Below are 17,075 nucleotides of genomic sequence, written 5' to 3'. Positions count from 1 at the left end.
AGCATTTGAAATTTCTTCAGTAAATGTAACCTTATTTTTAGTCCTGAAGTTGCTACTATCTCATTTTTTTGCTGACGTCAAATTCATATGTGTTTATTGACATGGTAAAATTAAGGAAGGGCCCAAAATCTTACTTCCGAGTAAATTATATTTTCATCAGTACAGCTGACAATTTCCTCTTCTGCATAGATTACCCAAATTGAACGGTGTCTCTTTAAAATAGACTTCCTTTTACTGACCTTTTTTAGCAAATGATTTTGGTGAAGCAGAAGCATGCATGCATCGCTTATAACTTCTTTAAATAGTTATGAAATAAACAGGGATAAAACTGACTCTGGTGGGATTCGAACCCACAGCCTTTGAATACCTTCTTGACATTCACCTAGAAGTCCAATGCGCTATCCATTGCGCCACAGAGCCAATCTGCTTGAATGAGGTGCACAGATATTCAGAAATGAAATAATGAGCTTTGAGCTGTTGATCAACTTTATAAAGTTCATTGGATACTATAACCATGGCTATATTTTGAATATTGAATTGGGTAAAAGTTATTCACCGTGTCAAACTACATGATACAGTTGGTAAGTCTGCATACAACTTAAGTTTAGTGTATCGTCATCTGATATATGAGACAGATGGGTTTTTCACTTCTCCATGAAAGACGTTTTTTTTTTAATTTTGGTAATGGAATATCTTATTCATCATGCAGTGGAACACAAAAAGAATGTACAATCAGAATACTTTTTCTTTAAAGTAGCCGACCGCCTGAACAGGGACTTGAACCCTGGACCCTCAGATTAAAAGTCTGATGCTCTACCGACTGAGCTATCCAGGCTCTGCAACACTGCAACTAAAAATCAGCTAAAAATGATGTGGACGCACACCAACCTACACTTTAATTCTTAATATGGTTACATATATTAGCAATCAAATATGTAGAGTTTAATAATTAATTGATATTTCAAGCATTTGAAATTTCAGCAGCACACGTAATCTATTTTAAATCCTGAAATTCGTTCTATCTCATTTTCGGCTGACTTAGAAATCATGTCTCTAAATTGACATTGTGAAATTAGTAAAAGGCCAAATACTATTACTAGGTACTAAATAACATGTCCAGCAGTATAACTGGAAATTTACTCTTGGGCATAGATTATGCAACATTTTCAAAGCAAACAGTGTCTGTTTAAATAGACTTTCTTTCACTGCCGTTTTGGTAAATGTCTCTGGTTATGCAGAAGCAGGCATTGTTTGTTACTGTTTCAATTAGTTATAAGATAAAGGAGGGATAAAACTGACCCAGCTAGTATTCCAACCCAAAGACTTTGAATGCTTTCTCTACATTAGCCTAGAACCCCAAGCCGCTATCCATTGCACCAGAGATCCAACCTGATTCAACAAGGTGAACAGAAATTCTCAAATAAAAAGATGAGCTATCAGCGGTTGACCAACTTTATAAAGTGATTTGGAAACTATAAGCAGGGTTCCATTTTGAACATTGAATTGGGGAAAAGATAATCAACATCTCAAACGACATGATACCGTTGCGGTAAGTCTTCTTAACTCTTGTCAAATGGTACACGACCGATGGGTATTTAATGGCTCCATTAAGAGTAACTTGCAATTACTCTAATGGGACTACTCGTTCATTGGATCCTGAAAAGAGCATGTCATTAGAGTACATTTTCTTTAAACAAACCGCCTGAACAGGGGCTTGAACCCTGGACCCTCAGATTAAAAGTCTGATGCTCTACCGACTGAGCTATCCAGGCTCTGATACAGCAAACCTCAAAATCACCTAATCAAAATTTGGCAGTGTCCCAACTAACGCTATGTTTCTTAAGATGGTTACCTGAAGAAGGTACCAAATACACTAGAATATAATAATGAATTGATATTTCAAGCATTTGAAATTTCTTCAGTAAATGTAACCTTATTTTTAGTCCTGAAGTTGCTACTATCTCATTTTTTTGCTGACGTCAAATTCATATGTGTTTATTGACATGGTAAAATTAAGGAAGGGCCCAAAATCTTACTTCCGAGTAAATTATATTTTCATCAGTACAGCTGACAATTTCCTCTTCTGCATAGATTACCCAAATTGAACGGTGTCTCTTTAAAATAGACTTCCTTTTACTGACCTTTTTTAGCAAATGATTTTGGTGAAGCAGAAGCATGCATGCATCGCTTATAACTTCTTTAAATAGTTATGAAATAAACAGGGATAAAACTGACTCTGGTGGGATTCGAACCCACAGCCTTTGAATACCTTCTTGACATTCACCTAGAAGTCCAATGCGCTATCCATTGCGCCACAGAGCCAATCTGCTTAAATGAGGTGCACAGATATTCAGAAATGAAATAATGAGCTTTGAGCTGTTGATCAACTTTATAAAGTTCATTGGATACTATAACCATGGCTATATTTTGAATATTGAATTGGGTAAAAGTTATTCACCGTGTCAAACTACATGATACAGTTGGTAAGTCTGCATACAACTTAAGTTTAGTGTATCGTCATCTGATATATGAGACAGATGGGTTTTTCACTTCTCCATGAAAGACGTTTTTTTTTTAATTTTGGTAATGGAATATCTTATTCATCATGCAGTGGAACACAAAAAGAATGTACAATCAGAATACTTTTTCTTTAAAGTAGCCGACCGCCTGAACAGGGACTTGAACCCTGGACCCTCAGATTAAAAGTCTGATGCTCTACCGACTGAGCTATCCAGGCTCTGCAACACTGCAACTAAAAATCAGCTAAAAATGATGTGGACGCACACCAACCTACACTTTAATTCTTAATATGGTTACATATATTAGCAATCAAATATGTAGAGTTTAATAATTAATTGATATTTCAAGCATTTGAAATTTCAGCAGCACACGTAATCTATTTTAAATCCTGAAATTCGTTCTATCTCATTTTCGGCTGACTTAGAAATCATGTCTCTAAATTGACATTGTGAAATTAGTAAAAGGCCAAATACTATTACTAGGTACTAAATAACATGTCCAGCAGTATAACTGGAAATTTACTCTTGGGCATAGATTATGCAACATTTTCAAAGCAAACAGTGTCTGTTTAAATAGACTTTCTTTCACTGCCGTTTTGGTAAATGTCTCTGGTTATGCAGAAGCAGGCATTGTTTGTTACTGTTTCAATTAGTTATAAGATAAAGGAGGGATAAAACTGACCCAGCTAGTATTCCAACCCAAAGACTTTGAATGCTTTCTCTACATTAGCCTAGAACCCCAAGCCGCTATCCATTGCACCAGAGATCCAACCTGATTCAACAAGGTGAACAGAAATTCTCAAATAAAAAGATGAGCTATCAGCGGTTGACCAACTTTATAAAGTGATTTGGAAACTATAAGCAGGGTTCCATTTTGAACATTGAATTGGGGAAAAGATAATCAACATCTCAAACGACATGATACCGTTGCGGTAAGTCTTCTTAACTCTTGTCAAATGGTACACGACCGATGGGTATTTAATGGCTCCATTAAGAGTAACTTGCAATTACTCTAATGGGACTACTCGTTCATTGGATCCTGAAAAGAGCATGTCATTAGAGTACATTTTCTTTAAACAAACCGCCTGAACAGGGGCTTGAACCCTGGACCCTCAGATTAAAAGTCTGATGCTCTACCGACTGAGCTATCCAGGCTCTGATACAGCAAACCTCAAAATCACCTAATCAAAATTTGGCAGTGTCCCAACTAACGCTATGTTTCTTAAGATGGTTACCTGAAGAAGGTACCAAATACACTAGAATATAATAATGAATTGATATTTCAAGCATTTGAAATTTCTTCAGTAAATGTAACCTTATTTTTAGTCCTGAAGTTGCTACTATCTCATTTTTTTGCTGACGTCAAATTCATATGTGTTTATTGACATGGTAAAATTAAGGAAGGGCCCAAAATCTTACTTCCGAGTAAATTATATTTTCATCAGTACAGCTGACAATTTCCTCTTCTGCATAGATTACCCAAATTGAACGGTGTCTCTTTAAAATAGACTTCCTTTTACTGACCTTTTTTAGCAAATGATTTTGGTGAAGCAGAAGCATGCATGCATCGCTTATAACTTCTTTAAATAGTTATGAAATAAACAGGGATAAAACTGACTCTGGTGGGATTCGAACCCACAGCCTTTGAATACCTTCTTGACATTCACCTAGAAGTCCAATGCGCTATCCATTGCGCCACAGAGCCAATCTGCTTGAATGAGGTGCACAGATATTCAGAAATGAAATAATGAGCTTTGAGCTGTTGATCAACTTTATAAAGTTCATTGGATACTATAACCATGGCTATATTTTGAATATTGAATTGGGTAAAAGTTATTCACCGTGTCAAACTACATGATACAGTTGGTAAGTCTGCATACAACTTAAGTTTAGTGTATCGTCATCTGATATATGAGACAGATGGGTTTTTCACTTCTCCATGAAAGACGATTTTTTTTAATTTTGGTAATGGAATATCTTATTCATCATGCAGTGGAACACAAAAAGAATGTACAATCAGAATACTTTTTCTTTAAAGTAGCCGACCGCCTGAACAGGGACTTGAACCCTGGACCCTCAGATTAAAAGTCTGATGCTCTACCGACTGAGCTATCCAGGCTCTGCAACACTGCAACTAAAAATCAGCTAAAAATGATGTGGACGCACACCAACCTACACTTTAATTCTTAATATGGTTACATATATTAGCAATCAAATATGTAGAGTTTAATAATTAATTGATATTTCAAGCATTTGAAATTTCAGCAGCACACGTAATCTATTTTAAATCCTGAAATTCGTTCTATCTCATTTTCGGCTGACTTAGAAATCATGTCTCTAAATTGACATTGTGAAATTAGTAAAAGGCCAAATACTATTACTAGGTACTAAATTACATGTCCAGCAGTATAACTGGAAATTTACTCTTGGGCATAGATTATGCAACATTTTCAAAGCAAACAGTGTCTGTTTAAATAGACTTTCTTTCACTGCCGTTTTGGTAAATGTCTCTGGTTATGCAGAAGCAGGCATTGTTTGTTACTGTTTCAATTAGTTATAAGATAAAGGAGGGATAAAACTGACCCAGCTAGTATTCCAACCCAAAGACTTTGAATGCTTTCTCTACATTAGCCTAGAACCCCAAGCCGCTATCCATTGCACCAGAGATCCAACCTGATTCAACAAGGTGAACAGAAATTCTCAAATAAAAAGATGAGCTATCAGCGGTTGACCAACTTTATAAAGTGATTTGGAAACTATAAGCAGGGTTCCATTTTGAACATTGAATTGGGGAAAAGATAATCAACATCTCAAACGACATGATACCGTTGCGGTAAGTCTTCTTAACTCTTGTCAAATGGTACACGACCGATGGGTATTTAATGGCTCCATTAAGAGTAACTTGCAATTACTCTAATGGGACTACTCGTTCATTGGATCCTGAAAAGAGCATGTCATTAGAGTACATTTTCTTTAAACAAACCGCCTGAACAGGGGCTTGAACCCTGGACCCTCAGATTAAAAGTCTGATGCTCTACCGACTGAGCTATCCAGGCTCTGATACAGCAAACCTCAAAATCACCTAATCAAAATTTGGCAGTGTCCCAACTAACGCTATGTTTCTTAAGATGGTTACCTGAAGAAGGTACCAAATACACTAGAATATAATAATGAATTGATATTTCAAGCATTTGAAATTTCTTCAGTAAATGTAACCTTATTTTTAGTCCTGAAGTTGCTACTATCTCATTTTTTTGCTGACGTCAAATTCATATGTGTTTATTGACATGGTAAAATTAAGGAAGGGCCCAAAATCTTACTTCCGAGTAAATTATATTTTCATCAGTACAGCTGACAATTTCCTCTTCTGCATAGATTACCCAAATTGAACGGTGTCTCTTTAAAATAGACTTCCTTTTACTGACCTTTTTTAGCAAATGATTTTGGTGAAGCAGAAGCATGCATGCATCGCTTATAACTTCTTTAAAAAGTTATGAAATAAACAGGGATAAAACTGACTCTGGTGGGATTCGAACCCACAGCCTTTGAATACCTTCTTGACATTCACCTAGAAGTCCAATGCGCTATCCATTGCGCCACAGAGCCAATCTGCTTGAATGAGGTGCACAGATATTCAGAAATGAAATAATGAGCTTTGAGCTGTTGATCAACTTTATAAAGTTCATTGGATACTATAACCATGGCTATATTTTGAATATTGAATTGGGTAAAAGTTATTCACCGTGTCAAACTACATGATACAGTTGGTAAGTCTGCATACAACTTAAGTTTAGTGTATCGTCATCTGATATATGAGACAGATGGGTTTTTCACTTCTCCATGAAAGACGTTTTTTTTTTAATTTTGGTAATGGAATATCTTATTCATCATGCAGTGGAACACAAAAAGAATGTACAATCAGAATACTTTTTCTTTAAAGTAGCCGACCGCCTGAACAGGGACTTGAACCCTGGACCCTCAGATTAAAAGTCTGATGCTCTACCGACTGAGCTATCCAGGCTCTGCAACACTGCAACTAAAAATCAGCTAAAAATGATGTGGACGCACACCAACCTACACTTTAATTCTTAATATGGTTACATATATAAGCAATCAAATATGTAGAGTTTAATAATTAATTGATATTTCAAGCATTTGAAATTTCAGCAGCACACGTAATCTATTTTAAATCCTGAAATTCGTTCTATCTCATTTTCGGCTGACTTAGAAATCATGTCTCTAAATTGACATTGTGAAATTAGTAAAAGGCCAAATACTATTACTAGGTACTAAATTACATGTCCAGCAGTATAACTGGAAATTTACTCTTGGGCATAGATTATGCTACATTTTCAAAGCAAACAGTGTCTGTTTAAATAGACTTTCTTTCACTGCCGTTTTGGTAAATGTCTCTGGTTATGCAGAAGCAGGCATTGTTTGTTACTGTTTCAATTAGTTATAAGATAAAGGAGGGATAAAACTGACCCAGCTAGTATTCCAACCCAAAGACTTTGAATGCTTTCTCTACATTAGCCTAGAACCCCAAGCCGCTATCCATTGCACCAGAGATCCAACCTGATTCAACAAGGTGAACAGAAATTCTCAAATAAAAAGATGAGCTATCAGCGGTTGACCAACTTTATAAAGTGATTTGGAAACTATAAGCAGGGTTCCATTTTGAACATTGAATTGGGGAAAAGATAATCAACATCTCAAACGACATGATACCGTTGCGGTAAGTCTTCTTAACTCTTGTCAAATGGTACACGACCGATGGGTATTTAATGGCTCCATTAAGAGTAACTTGCAATTACTCTAATGGGACTACTCGTTCATTGGATCCTGAAAAGAGCATGTCATTAGAGTACATTTTCTTTAAACAAACCGCCTGAACAGGGGCTTGAACCCTGGACCCTCAGATTAAAAGTCTGATGCTCTACCGACTGAGCTATCCAGGCTCTGATACAGCAAACCTCAAAATCACCTAATCAAAATTTGGCAGTGTCCCAACTAACGCTATGTTTCTTAAGATGGTTACCTGAAGAAGGTACCAAATACACTAGAATATAATAATGAATTGATATTTCAAGCATTTGAAATTTCTTCAGTAAATGTAACCTTATTTTTAGTCCTGAAGTTGCTACTATCTCATTTTTTTGCTGACGTCAAATTCATATGTGTTTATTGACATGGTAAAATTAAGGAAGGGCCCAAAATCTTACTTCCGAGTAAATTATATTTTCATCAGTACAGCTGACAATTTCCTCTTCTGCATAGATTACCCAAATTGAACGGTGTCTCTTTAAAATAGACTTCCTTTTACTGACCTTTTTTAGCAAATGATTTTGGTGAAGCAGAAGCATGCATGCATCGCTTATAACTTCTTTAAATAGTTATGAAATAAACAGGGATAAAACTGACTCTGGTGGGATTCGAACCCACAGCCTTTGAATACCTTCTTGACATTCACCTAGAAGTCCAATGCGCTATCCATTGCGCCACAGAGCCAATCTGCTTGAATGAGGTGCACAGATATTCAGAAATGAAATAATGAGCTTTGAGCTGTTGATCAACTTTATAAAGTTCATTGGATACTATAACCATGGCTATATTTTGAATATTGAATTGGGTAAAAGTTATTCACCGTGTCAAACTACATGATACAGTTGGTAAGTCTGCATACAACTTAAGTTTAGTGTATCGTCATCTGATATATGAGACAGATGGGTTTTTCACTTCTCCATGAAAGACGTTTTTTTTTTAATTTTGGTAATGGAATATCTTATTCATCATGCAGTGGAACACAAAAAGAATGTACAATCAGAATACTTTTTCTTTAAAGTAGCCGACCGCCTGAACAGGGACTTGAACCCTGGACCCTCAGATTAAAAGTCTGATGCTCTACCGACTGAGCTATCCAGGCTCTGCAACACTGCAACTAAAAATCAGCTAAAAATGATGTGGACGCACACCAACCTACACTTTAATTCTTAATATGGTTACATATATAAGCAATCAAATATGTAGAGTTTAATAATTAATTGATATTTCAAGCATTTGAAATTTCAGCAGCACACGTAATCTATTTTAAATCCTGAAATTCGTTCTATCTCATTTTCGGCTGACTTAGAAATCATGTCTCTAAATTGACATTGTGAAATTAGTAAAAGGCCAAATACTATTACTAGGTACTAAATTACATGTCCAGCAGTATAACTGGAAATTTACTCTTGGGCATAGATTATGCAACATTTTCAAAGCAAACAGTGTCTGTTTAAATAGACGTTCTTTCACTGCCGTTTTGGTAAATGTCTCTGGTTATGCAGAAGCAGGCATTGTTTGTTACTGTTTCAATTAGTTATAAGATAAAGGAGGGATAAAACTGACCCAGCTAGTATTCCAACCCAAAGACTTTGAATGCTTTCTCTACATTAGCCTAGAACCCCAAGCCGCTATCCATTGCACCAGAGATCCAACCTGATTCAACAAGGTGAACAGAAATTCTCAAATAAAAAGATGAGCTATCAGCGGTTGACCAACTTTATAAAGTGATTTGGAAACTATAAGCAGGGTTCCATTTTGAACATTGAATTGGGGAAAAGATTAGGCCTGGGCGGTAAATTCCGTTCCGCTCGCGGAATTTGCGTAATTTGCGTAATTTCGCGTTCCGCGGAGAACGCGAAATTGCTAAAAAGTCTGCTTTCCGCGATTTCGTGAAATTTTTGCTTGTTCGCGATCTCAAAATGCGTGTTCGCGAGATATTTCTCCCCGAGCACGCAAACAGCAATTGTGAACAGGAAAAAAGCATCGCGAGCAAGCAATTCCGCGTGTTCGCGGAATTTCTGCGTGTTCGCGGAGATTTTTACCGTTTCGCGGAGATTTGCGTAACGCAATTCCGCAAATTCCGCCCACCCCTAGAAAAGATAATCAACATCTCAAACGACATGATACCGTTGCGGTAAGTCTTCTTAACTCTTGTCAAATGGTACACGACCGATGGGTATTTAATGGCTCCATTAAGAGTAACTTGCAATTACTCTAATGGGACTACTCGTTCATTGGATCCTGAAAAGAGCATGTCATTAGAGTACATTTTCTTTAAACAAACCGCCTGAACAGGGGCTTGAACCCTGGACCCTCAGATTAAAAGTCTGATGCTCTACCGACTGAGCTATCCAGGCTCTGATACAGCAAACCTCAAAATCACCTAATCAAAATTTGGCAGTGTCCCAACTAACGCTATGTTTCTTAAGATGGTTACCTGAAGAAGGTACCAAATACACTAGAATATAATAATGAATTGATATTTCAAGCATTTGAAATTTCTTCAGTAAATGTAACCTTATTTTTAGTCCTGAAGTTGCTACTATCTCATTTTTTTGCTGACGTCAAATTCATATGTGTTTATTGACATGGTAAAATTAAGGAAGGGCCCAAAATCTTACTTCCGAGTAAATTATATTTTCATCAGTACAGCTGACAATTTCCTCTTCTGCATAGATTACCCAAATTGAACGGTGTCTCTTTAAAATAGACTTCCTTTTACTGACCTTTTTTAGCAAATGATTTTGGTGAAGCAGAAGCATGCATGCATCGCTTATAACTTCTTTAAATAGTTATGAAATAAACAGGGATAAAACTGACTCTGGTGGGATTCGAACCCACAGCCTTTGAATACCTTCTTGACATTCACCTAGAAGTCCAATGCGCTATCCATTGCGCCACAGAGCCAATCTGCTTGAATGAGGTGCACAGATATTCAGAAATGAAATAATGAGCTTTGAGCTGTTGATCAACTTTATAAAGTTCATTGGATACTATAACCATGGCTATATTTTGAATATTGAATTGGGTAAAAGTTATTCACCGTGTCAAACTACATGATACAGTTGGTAAGTCTGCATACAACTTAAGTTTAGTGTATCGTCATCTGATATATGAGACAGATGGGTTTTTCACTTCTCCATGAAAGACGTTTTTTTTTTAATTTTGGTAATGGAATATCTTATTCATCATGCAGTGGAACACAAAAAGAATGTACAATCAGAATACTTTTTCTTTAAAGTAGCCGACCGCCTGAACAGGGACTTGAACCCTGGACCCTCAGATTAAAAGTCTGATGCTCTACCGACTGAGCTATCCAGGCTCTGCAACACTGCAACTAAAAATCAGCTAAAAATGATGTGGACGCACACCAACCTACACTTTAATTCTTAATATGGTTACATATATAAGCAATCAAATATGTAGAGTTTAATAATTAATTGATATTTCAAGCATTTGAAATTTCAGCAGCACACGTAATCTATTTTAAATCCTGAAATTCGTTCTATCTCATTTTCGGCTGACTTAGAAATCATGTCTCTAAATTGACATTGTGAAATTAGTAAAAGGCCAAATACTATTACTAGGTACTAAATTACATGTCCAGCAGTATAACTGGAAATTTACTCTTGGGCATAGATTATGCAACATTTTCAAAGCAAACAGTGTCTGTTTAAATAGACGTTCTTTCACTGCCGTTTTGGTAAATGTCTCTGGTTATGCAGAAGCAGGCATTGTTTGTTACTGTTTCAATTAGTTATAAGATAAAGGAGGGATAAAACTGACCCAGCTAGTATTCCAACCCAAAGACTTTGAATGCTTTCTCTACATTAGCCTAGAACCCCAAGCCGCTATCCATTGCACCAGAGATCCAACCTGATTCAACAAGGTGAACAGAAATTCTCAAATAAAAAGATGAGCTATCAGCGGTTGACCAACTTTATAAAGTGATTTGGAAACTATAAGCAGGGTTCCATTTTGAACATTGAATTGGGGAAAAGATAACCAACATCTCAAACGACATGATACCGTTGCGGTAAGTCTTCTTAACTCTTGTCAAATGGTACACGACCGATGGGTATTTAATGGCTCCATTAAGAGTAACTTGCAATTACTCTAATGGGACTACTCGTTCATTGGATCCTGAAAAGAGCATGTCATTAGAGTACATTTTCTTTAAACAAACCGCCTGAACAGGGGCTTGAACCCTGGACCCTCAGATTAAAAGTCTGATGCTCTACCGACTGAGCTATCCAGGCTCTGATACAGCAAACCTCAAAATCACCTAATCAAAATTTGGCAGTGTCCCAACTAACGCTATGTTTCTTAAGATGGTTACCTGAAGAAGGTACCAAATACACTAGAATATAATAATGAATTGATATTTCAAGCATTTGAAATTTCTTCAGTAAATGTAACCTTATTTTTAGTCCTGAAGTTGCTACTATCTCATTTTTTTGCTGACGTCAAATTCATATGTGTTTATTGACATGGTAAAATTAAGGAAGGGCCCAAAATCTTACTTCCGAGTAAATTATATTTTCATCAGTACAGCTGACAATTTCCTCTTCTGCATAGATTACCCAAATTGAACGGTGTCTCTTTAAAATAGACTTCCTTTTACTGACCTTTTTTAGCAAATGATTTTGGTGAAGCAGAAGCATGCATGCATCGCTTATAACTTCTTTAAATAGTTATGAAATAAACAGGGATAAAACTGACTCTGGTGGGATTCGAACCCACAGCCTTTGAATACCTTCTTGACATTCACCTAGAAGTCCAATGCGCTATCCATTGCGCCACAGAGCCAATCTGCTTGAATGAGGTGCACAGATATTCAGAAATGAAATAATGAGCTTTGAGCTGTTGATCAACTTTATAAAGTTCATTGGATACTATAACCATGGCTATATTTTGAATATTGAATTGGGTAAAAGTTATTCACCGTGTCAAACTACATGATACAGTTGGTAAGTCTGCATACAACTTAAGTTTAGTGTATCGTCATCTGATATATGAGACAGATGGGTTTTTCACTTCTCCATGAAAGACGTTTTTTTTTTAATTTTGGTAATGGAATATCTTATTCATCATGCAGTGGAACACAAAAAGAATGTACAATCAGAATACTTTTTCTTTAAAGTAGCCGACCGCCTGAACAGGGACTTGAACCCTGGACCCTCAGATTAAAAGTCTGATGCTCTACCGACTGAGCTATCCAGGCTCTGCAACGCTGCAACTAAAAATCAGCTAAAAATGATGTGGACGCACACCAACCTACACTTTAATTCTTAATATGGTTACATATATTAGCAATCAAATATGTAGAGTTTAATAATTAATTGATATTTCAAGCATTTGAAATTTCAGCAGCACACGTAATCTATTTTAAATCCTGAAATTCGTTCTATCTCATTTTCGGCTGACTTAGAAATCATGTCTCTAAATTGACATTGTGAAATTAGTAAAAGGCCAAATACTATTACTAGGTACTAAATTACATGTCCAGCAGTATAACTGGAAATTTACTCTTGGGCATAGATTATGCAACATTTTCAAAGCAAACAGTGTCTGTTTAAATAGACTTTCTTTCACTGCCGTTTTGGTAAATGTCTCTGGTTATGCAGAAGCAGGCATTGTTTGTTACTGTTTCAATTAGTTATAAGATAAAGGAGGGATAAAACTGACCCAGCTAGTATTCCAACCCAAAGACTTTGAATGCTTTCTCTACATTAGCCTAGAACCCCAAGCCGCTATCCATTGCACCAGAGATCCAACCTGATTCAACAAGGTGAACAGAAATTCTCAAATAAAAAGATGAGCTATCAGCGGTTGACCAACTTTATAAAGTGATTTGGAAACTATAAGCAGGGTTCCATTTTGAACATTGAATTGGGGAAAAGATAATCAACATCTCAAACGACATGATACCGTTGCGGTAAGTCTTCTTAACTCTTGTCAAATGGTACACGACCGATGGGTATTTAATGGCTCCATTAAGAGTAACTTGCAATTACTCTAATGGGACTACTCGTTCATTGGATCCTGAAAAGAGCATGTCATTAGAGTACATTTTCTTTAAACAAACCGCCTGAACAGGGGCTTGAACCCTGGACCCTCAGATTAAAAGTCTGATGCTCTACCGACTGAGCTATCCAGGCTCTGATACAACAAACCTCAAAATCTCCTAATCAAAATTTGGCAGTGTCCCAACTAACGCTATGTTTCTTAAGATGGTTACCTGAAGAAGGTACCAAATACACTAGAATATAATAATGAATTGATATTTCAAGCATTTGAAATTTCTTCAGTAAATGTAACCTTATTTTTAGTCCTGAAGTTGCTACTATCTCATTTTTTGGCTGACGTCAAATTCATATGTGTTTATTGACATGGTAAAATTAAGGAAGGGCCCAAAATCTTACTTCCGAGTAAATTATATTTTCATCAGTACAGCTGACAATTTCCTCTTCTGCATAGATTACCCAAATTGAACGGTGTCTCTTTAAAATAGACTTCCTTTTACTGACCTTTTTTAGCAAATGATTTTGGTGAAGCAGAAGCATGCATGCATCGCTTATAACTTCTTTAAATAGTTATGAAATAAACAGGGATAAAACTGACTCTGGTGGGATTCGAACCCACAGCCTTTGAATACCTTCTTGACATTCACCTAGAAGTCCAATGCGCTATCCATTGCGCCACAGAGCCAATCTGCTTGAATGAGGTGCACAGATATTCAGAAATGAAATAATGAGCTTTGAGCTGTTGATCAACTTTATAAAGTTCATTGGATACTATAACCATGGCTATATTTTGAATATTGAATTGGGTAAAAGTTATTCACCGTGTCAAACTACATGATACAGTTGGTAAGTCTGCATACAACTTAAGTTTAGTGTATCGTCATCTGATATATGAGACAGATGGGTTTTTCACTTCTCCATGAAAGACGATTTTTTTTAATTTTGGTAATGGAATATCTTATTCATCATGCAGTGGAACACAAAAAGAATGTACAATCAGAATACTTTTTCTTTAAAGTAGCCGACCGCCTGAACAGGGACTTGAACCCTGGACCCTCAGATTAAAAGTCTGATGCTCTACCGACTGAGCTATCCAGGCTCTGCAACACTGCAACTAAAAATCAGCTAAAAATGATGTGGACGCACACCAACCTACACTTTAATTCTTAATATGGTTACATATATTAGCAATCAAATATGTAGAGTTTAATAATTAATTGATATTTCAAGCATTTGAAATTTCAGCAGCACACGTAATCTATTTTAAATCCTGAAATTCGTTCTATCTCATTTTCGGCTGACTTAGAAATCATGTCTCTAAATTGACATTGTGAAATTAGTAAAAGGCCAAATACTATTACTAGGTACTAAATTACATGTCCGGCAGTATAACTGGAAATTTACTCTTGGGCATAGATTATGCAACATTTTCAAAGCAAACAGTGTCTGTTTAAATAGACTTTCTTTCACTGCCGTTTTGGTAAATGTCTCTGGTTATGCAGAAGCAGGCATTGTTTGTTACTGTTTCAATTAGTTATAAGATAAAGGAGGGATAAAACTGACCCAGCTAGTATTCCAACCCAAAGACTTTGAATGCTTTCTCTACATTCGCCTAGAACCCCAAGCCGCTATCCATTGCACCAGAGATCCAACCTGATTCAACAAGGTGAACAGAAATTCTCAAATAAAAAGATGAGCTATCAGCGGTTGACCAACTTTATAAAGTGATTTGGAAACTATAAGCAGGGTTCCATTTTGAACATTGAATTGGGGAAAAGATAATCAACATCTCAAACGACATGATACCGTTGCGGTAAGTCTTCTTAACTCTTGTCAAATGGTACACGACCGATGGGTATTTAATGGCTCCATTAAGAGTAACTTGCAATTACTCTAATGGGACTACTCGTTCATTGGATCCTGAAAAGAGCATGTCATTAGAGTACATTTTCTTTAAACAAACCGCCTGAACAGGGACTTGAACCCTGGACCCTCAGATTAAAAGTCTGATGCTCTACCGACTGAGCTATCCAGGCTCTGATACAGCAAACCTCAAAATCACCTAATCAAAATTTGGCAGTGTCCCAACTAACGCTATGTTTCTTAAGATGGTTACCTGAAGAAGGTACCAAATACACTAGAATATAATAATGAATTGATATTTCAAGCATTTGAAATTTCTTCAGTAAATGTAACCTTATTTTTAGTCCTGAAGTTGCTACTATCTCATTTTTTTGCTGACGTCAAATTCATATGTGTTTATTGACATGGTAAAATTAAGGAAGGGCCCAAAATCTTACTTCCGAGTAAATTATATTTTCATCAGTACAGCTGACAATTTCCTCTTCTGCATAGATTACCCAAATTGAACGGTGTCTCTTTAAAATAGACTTCCTTTTACTGACCTTTTTTAGCAAATGATTTTGGTGAAGCAGAAGCATGCATGCATCGCTTATAACTTCTTTAAATAGTTATGAAATAAACAGGGATAAAACTGACTCTGGTGGGATTCGAACCCACAGCCTTTGAATACCTTCTTGACATTCACCTAGAAGTCCAATGCGCTATCCATTGCGCCACAGAGCCAATCTGCTTGAATGAGGTGCACAGATATTCAGAAATGAAATAATGAGCTTTGAGCTGTTGATCAACTTTATAAAGTTCATTGGATACTATAACCATGGCTATATTTTGAATATTGAATTGGGTAAAAGTTATTCACCGTGTCAAACTACATGATACAGTTGGTAAGTCTGCATACAACTTAAGTTTAGTGTATCGTCATCTGATATATGAGACAGATGGGTTTTTCACTTCTCCATGAAAGACGTTTTTTTTTAATTTTGGTAATGGAATATCTTATTCATCATGCAGTGGAACACAAAAAGAATGTACAATCAGAATACTTTTTCTTTAAAGTAGCCGACCGCCTGAACAGGGACTTGAACCCTGGACCCTCAGATTAAAAGTCTGATGCTCTACCGACTGAGCTATCCAGGCTCTGCAACGCTGCAACTAAAAATCAGCTAAAAATGATGTGGACGCACACCAACCTACACTTTAATTCTTAATATGGTTACATATATTAGCAATCAAATATGTAGAGTTTAATAATTAATTGATATTTCAAGCATTTGAAATTTCAGCAGCACACGTAATCTATTTTAAATCCTGAAATTCGTTCTATCTCATTTTCGGCTGACTTAGAAATCATGTCTCTAAATTGACATTGTGAAATTAGTAAAAGGCCAAATACTATTACTAGGTACTAAATTACATGTCCAGCAGTATAACTGGAAATTTACTCTTGGGCATAGATTATGCAACATTTTCAAAGCAAACAGTGTCTGTTTAAATAGACTTTCTTTCACTGCCGTTTTGGTAAATGTCTCTGGTTATGCAGAAGCAGGCATTGTTTGTTACTGTTTCAATTAGTTATAAGATAAAGGAGGGATAAAACTGACCCAGCTAGTATTCCAACCCAAAGACTTTGAATGCTTTCTCTACATTAGCCTAGAACCCCAAGCCGCTATCCATTGCACCAGAGATCCAACCTGATTCAACAAGGTGAACAGAAATTCTCAAATAAAAAGATGAGCTATCAGCGGTTGACCAACTTTATAAAGTGATTTGGAAACTATAAGCAGGGTTCCATTTTGAACATTGAATTGGGGAAAAGATAATCAACATCTCAAACGACATGATA

General features: G+C 36.4%; 19 non-coding genes across 19 annotated transcripts; all 19 read right to left on the bottom strand.

The window, feature by feature from the left end:
- Positions 1 to 329: 329 nt before the first annotated feature.
- TRNAR-UCU (transfer RNA arginine (anticodon UCU)) lies at positions 330 to 420 on the bottom strand. Its single transcript is given in 2 exon segments — positions 330 to 365; positions 384 to 420. It is a non-coding gene; the product is annotated as a tRNA-Arg (tRNA).
- Positions 421 to 762: 342 nt separating this feature from the next.
- TRNAK-UUU (transfer RNA lysine (anticodon UUU)) lies at positions 763 to 835 on the bottom strand. Its single transcript has one exon. It is a non-coding gene; the product is annotated as a tRNA-Lys (tRNA).
- A 1,396-nt stretch (positions 836 to 2,231) lies between these two features.
- On the bottom strand, positions 2,232 to 2,322 carry TRNAR-UCU (transfer RNA arginine (anticodon UCU)). The gene is given in 2 exon segments: positions 2,232 to 2,267; positions 2,286 to 2,322. It is a non-coding gene; the product is annotated as a tRNA-Arg (tRNA).
- A 342-nt stretch (positions 2,323 to 2,664) lies between these two features.
- TRNAK-UUU (transfer RNA lysine (anticodon UUU)) lies at positions 2,665 to 2,737 on the bottom strand. The gene has a single exon. It is a non-coding gene; the product is annotated as a tRNA-Lys (tRNA).
- A 1,396-nt stretch (positions 2,738 to 4,133) lies between these two features.
- TRNAR-UCU (transfer RNA arginine (anticodon UCU)) lies at positions 4,134 to 4,224 on the bottom strand. The gene is given in 2 exon segments: positions 4,134 to 4,169; positions 4,188 to 4,224. It is a non-coding gene; the product is annotated as a tRNA-Arg (tRNA).
- Positions 4,225 to 4,565: 341 nt separating this feature from the next.
- TRNAK-UUU (transfer RNA lysine (anticodon UUU)) lies at positions 4,566 to 4,638 on the bottom strand. The gene has a single exon. It is a non-coding gene; the product is annotated as a tRNA-Lys (tRNA).
- Positions 4,639 to 6,034: 1,396 nt separating this feature from the next.
- On the bottom strand, positions 6,035 to 6,125 carry TRNAR-UCU (transfer RNA arginine (anticodon UCU)). Its single transcript is given in 2 exon segments — positions 6,035 to 6,070; positions 6,089 to 6,125. It is a non-coding gene; the product is annotated as a tRNA-Arg (tRNA).
- A 342-nt stretch (positions 6,126 to 6,467) lies between these two features.
- Positions 6,468 to 6,540, bottom strand: TRNAK-UUU (transfer RNA lysine (anticodon UUU)). The gene has a single exon. It is a non-coding gene; the product is annotated as a tRNA-Lys (tRNA).
- A 1,396-nt stretch (positions 6,541 to 7,936) lies between these two features.
- On the bottom strand, positions 7,937 to 8,027 carry TRNAR-UCU (transfer RNA arginine (anticodon UCU)). Its single transcript is given in 2 exon segments — positions 7,937 to 7,972; positions 7,991 to 8,027. It is a non-coding gene; the product is annotated as a tRNA-Arg (tRNA).
- Positions 8,028 to 8,369: 342 nt separating this feature from the next.
- On the bottom strand, positions 8,370 to 8,442 carry TRNAK-UUU (transfer RNA lysine (anticodon UUU)). Its single transcript has one exon. It is a non-coding gene; the product is annotated as a tRNA-Lys (tRNA).
- Positions 8,443 to 10,159: 1,717 nt separating this feature from the next.
- TRNAR-UCU (transfer RNA arginine (anticodon UCU)) lies at positions 10,160 to 10,250 on the bottom strand. Its single transcript is given in 2 exon segments — positions 10,160 to 10,195; positions 10,214 to 10,250. It is a non-coding gene; the product is annotated as a tRNA-Arg (tRNA).
- Positions 10,251 to 10,592: 342 nt separating this feature from the next.
- TRNAK-UUU (transfer RNA lysine (anticodon UUU)) lies at positions 10,593 to 10,665 on the bottom strand. Its single transcript has one exon. It is a non-coding gene; the product is annotated as a tRNA-Lys (tRNA).
- Positions 10,666 to 12,061: 1,396 nt separating this feature from the next.
- Positions 12,062 to 12,152, bottom strand: TRNAR-UCU (transfer RNA arginine (anticodon UCU)). Its single transcript is given in 2 exon segments — positions 12,062 to 12,097; positions 12,116 to 12,152. It is a non-coding gene; the product is annotated as a tRNA-Arg (tRNA).
- A 342-nt stretch (positions 12,153 to 12,494) lies between these two features.
- TRNAK-UUU (transfer RNA lysine (anticodon UUU)) lies at positions 12,495 to 12,567 on the bottom strand. The gene has a single exon. It is a non-coding gene; the product is annotated as a tRNA-Lys (tRNA).
- A 1,396-nt stretch (positions 12,568 to 13,963) lies between these two features.
- On the bottom strand, positions 13,964 to 14,054 carry TRNAR-UCU (transfer RNA arginine (anticodon UCU)). The gene is given in 2 exon segments: positions 13,964 to 13,999; positions 14,018 to 14,054. It is a non-coding gene; the product is annotated as a tRNA-Arg (tRNA).
- A 341-nt stretch (positions 14,055 to 14,395) lies between these two features.
- On the bottom strand, positions 14,396 to 14,468 carry TRNAK-UUU (transfer RNA lysine (anticodon UUU)). The gene has a single exon. It is a non-coding gene; the product is annotated as a tRNA-Lys (tRNA).
- An 864-nt stretch (positions 14,469 to 15,332) lies between these two features.
- On the bottom strand, positions 15,333 to 15,405 carry TRNAK-UUU (transfer RNA lysine (anticodon UUU)). The gene has a single exon. It is a non-coding gene; the product is annotated as a tRNA-Lys (tRNA).
- A 459-nt stretch (positions 15,406 to 15,864) lies between these two features.
- Positions 15,865 to 15,955, bottom strand: TRNAR-UCU (transfer RNA arginine (anticodon UCU)). Its single transcript is given in 2 exon segments — positions 15,865 to 15,900; positions 15,919 to 15,955. It is a non-coding gene; the product is annotated as a tRNA-Arg (tRNA).
- Positions 15,956 to 16,296: 341 nt separating this feature from the next.
- Positions 16,297 to 16,369, bottom strand: TRNAK-UUU (transfer RNA lysine (anticodon UUU)). Its single transcript has one exon. It is a non-coding gene; the product is annotated as a tRNA-Lys (tRNA).
- Positions 16,370 to 17,075: the final 706 nt, after the last annotated feature.

The sequence above is a fragment of the Triturus cristatus genome, chromosome 4_1 (genome assembly GCF_964204655.1).
Source record: "Triturus cristatus chromosome 4_1, aTriCri1.1, whole genome shotgun sequence".
Taxonomy (NCBI): domain Eukaryota; kingdom Metazoa; phylum Chordata; class Amphibia; order Caudata; family Salamandridae; genus Triturus; species Triturus cristatus.
This window is presented reverse-complemented; position numbering and strand designations above follow the sequence as displayed.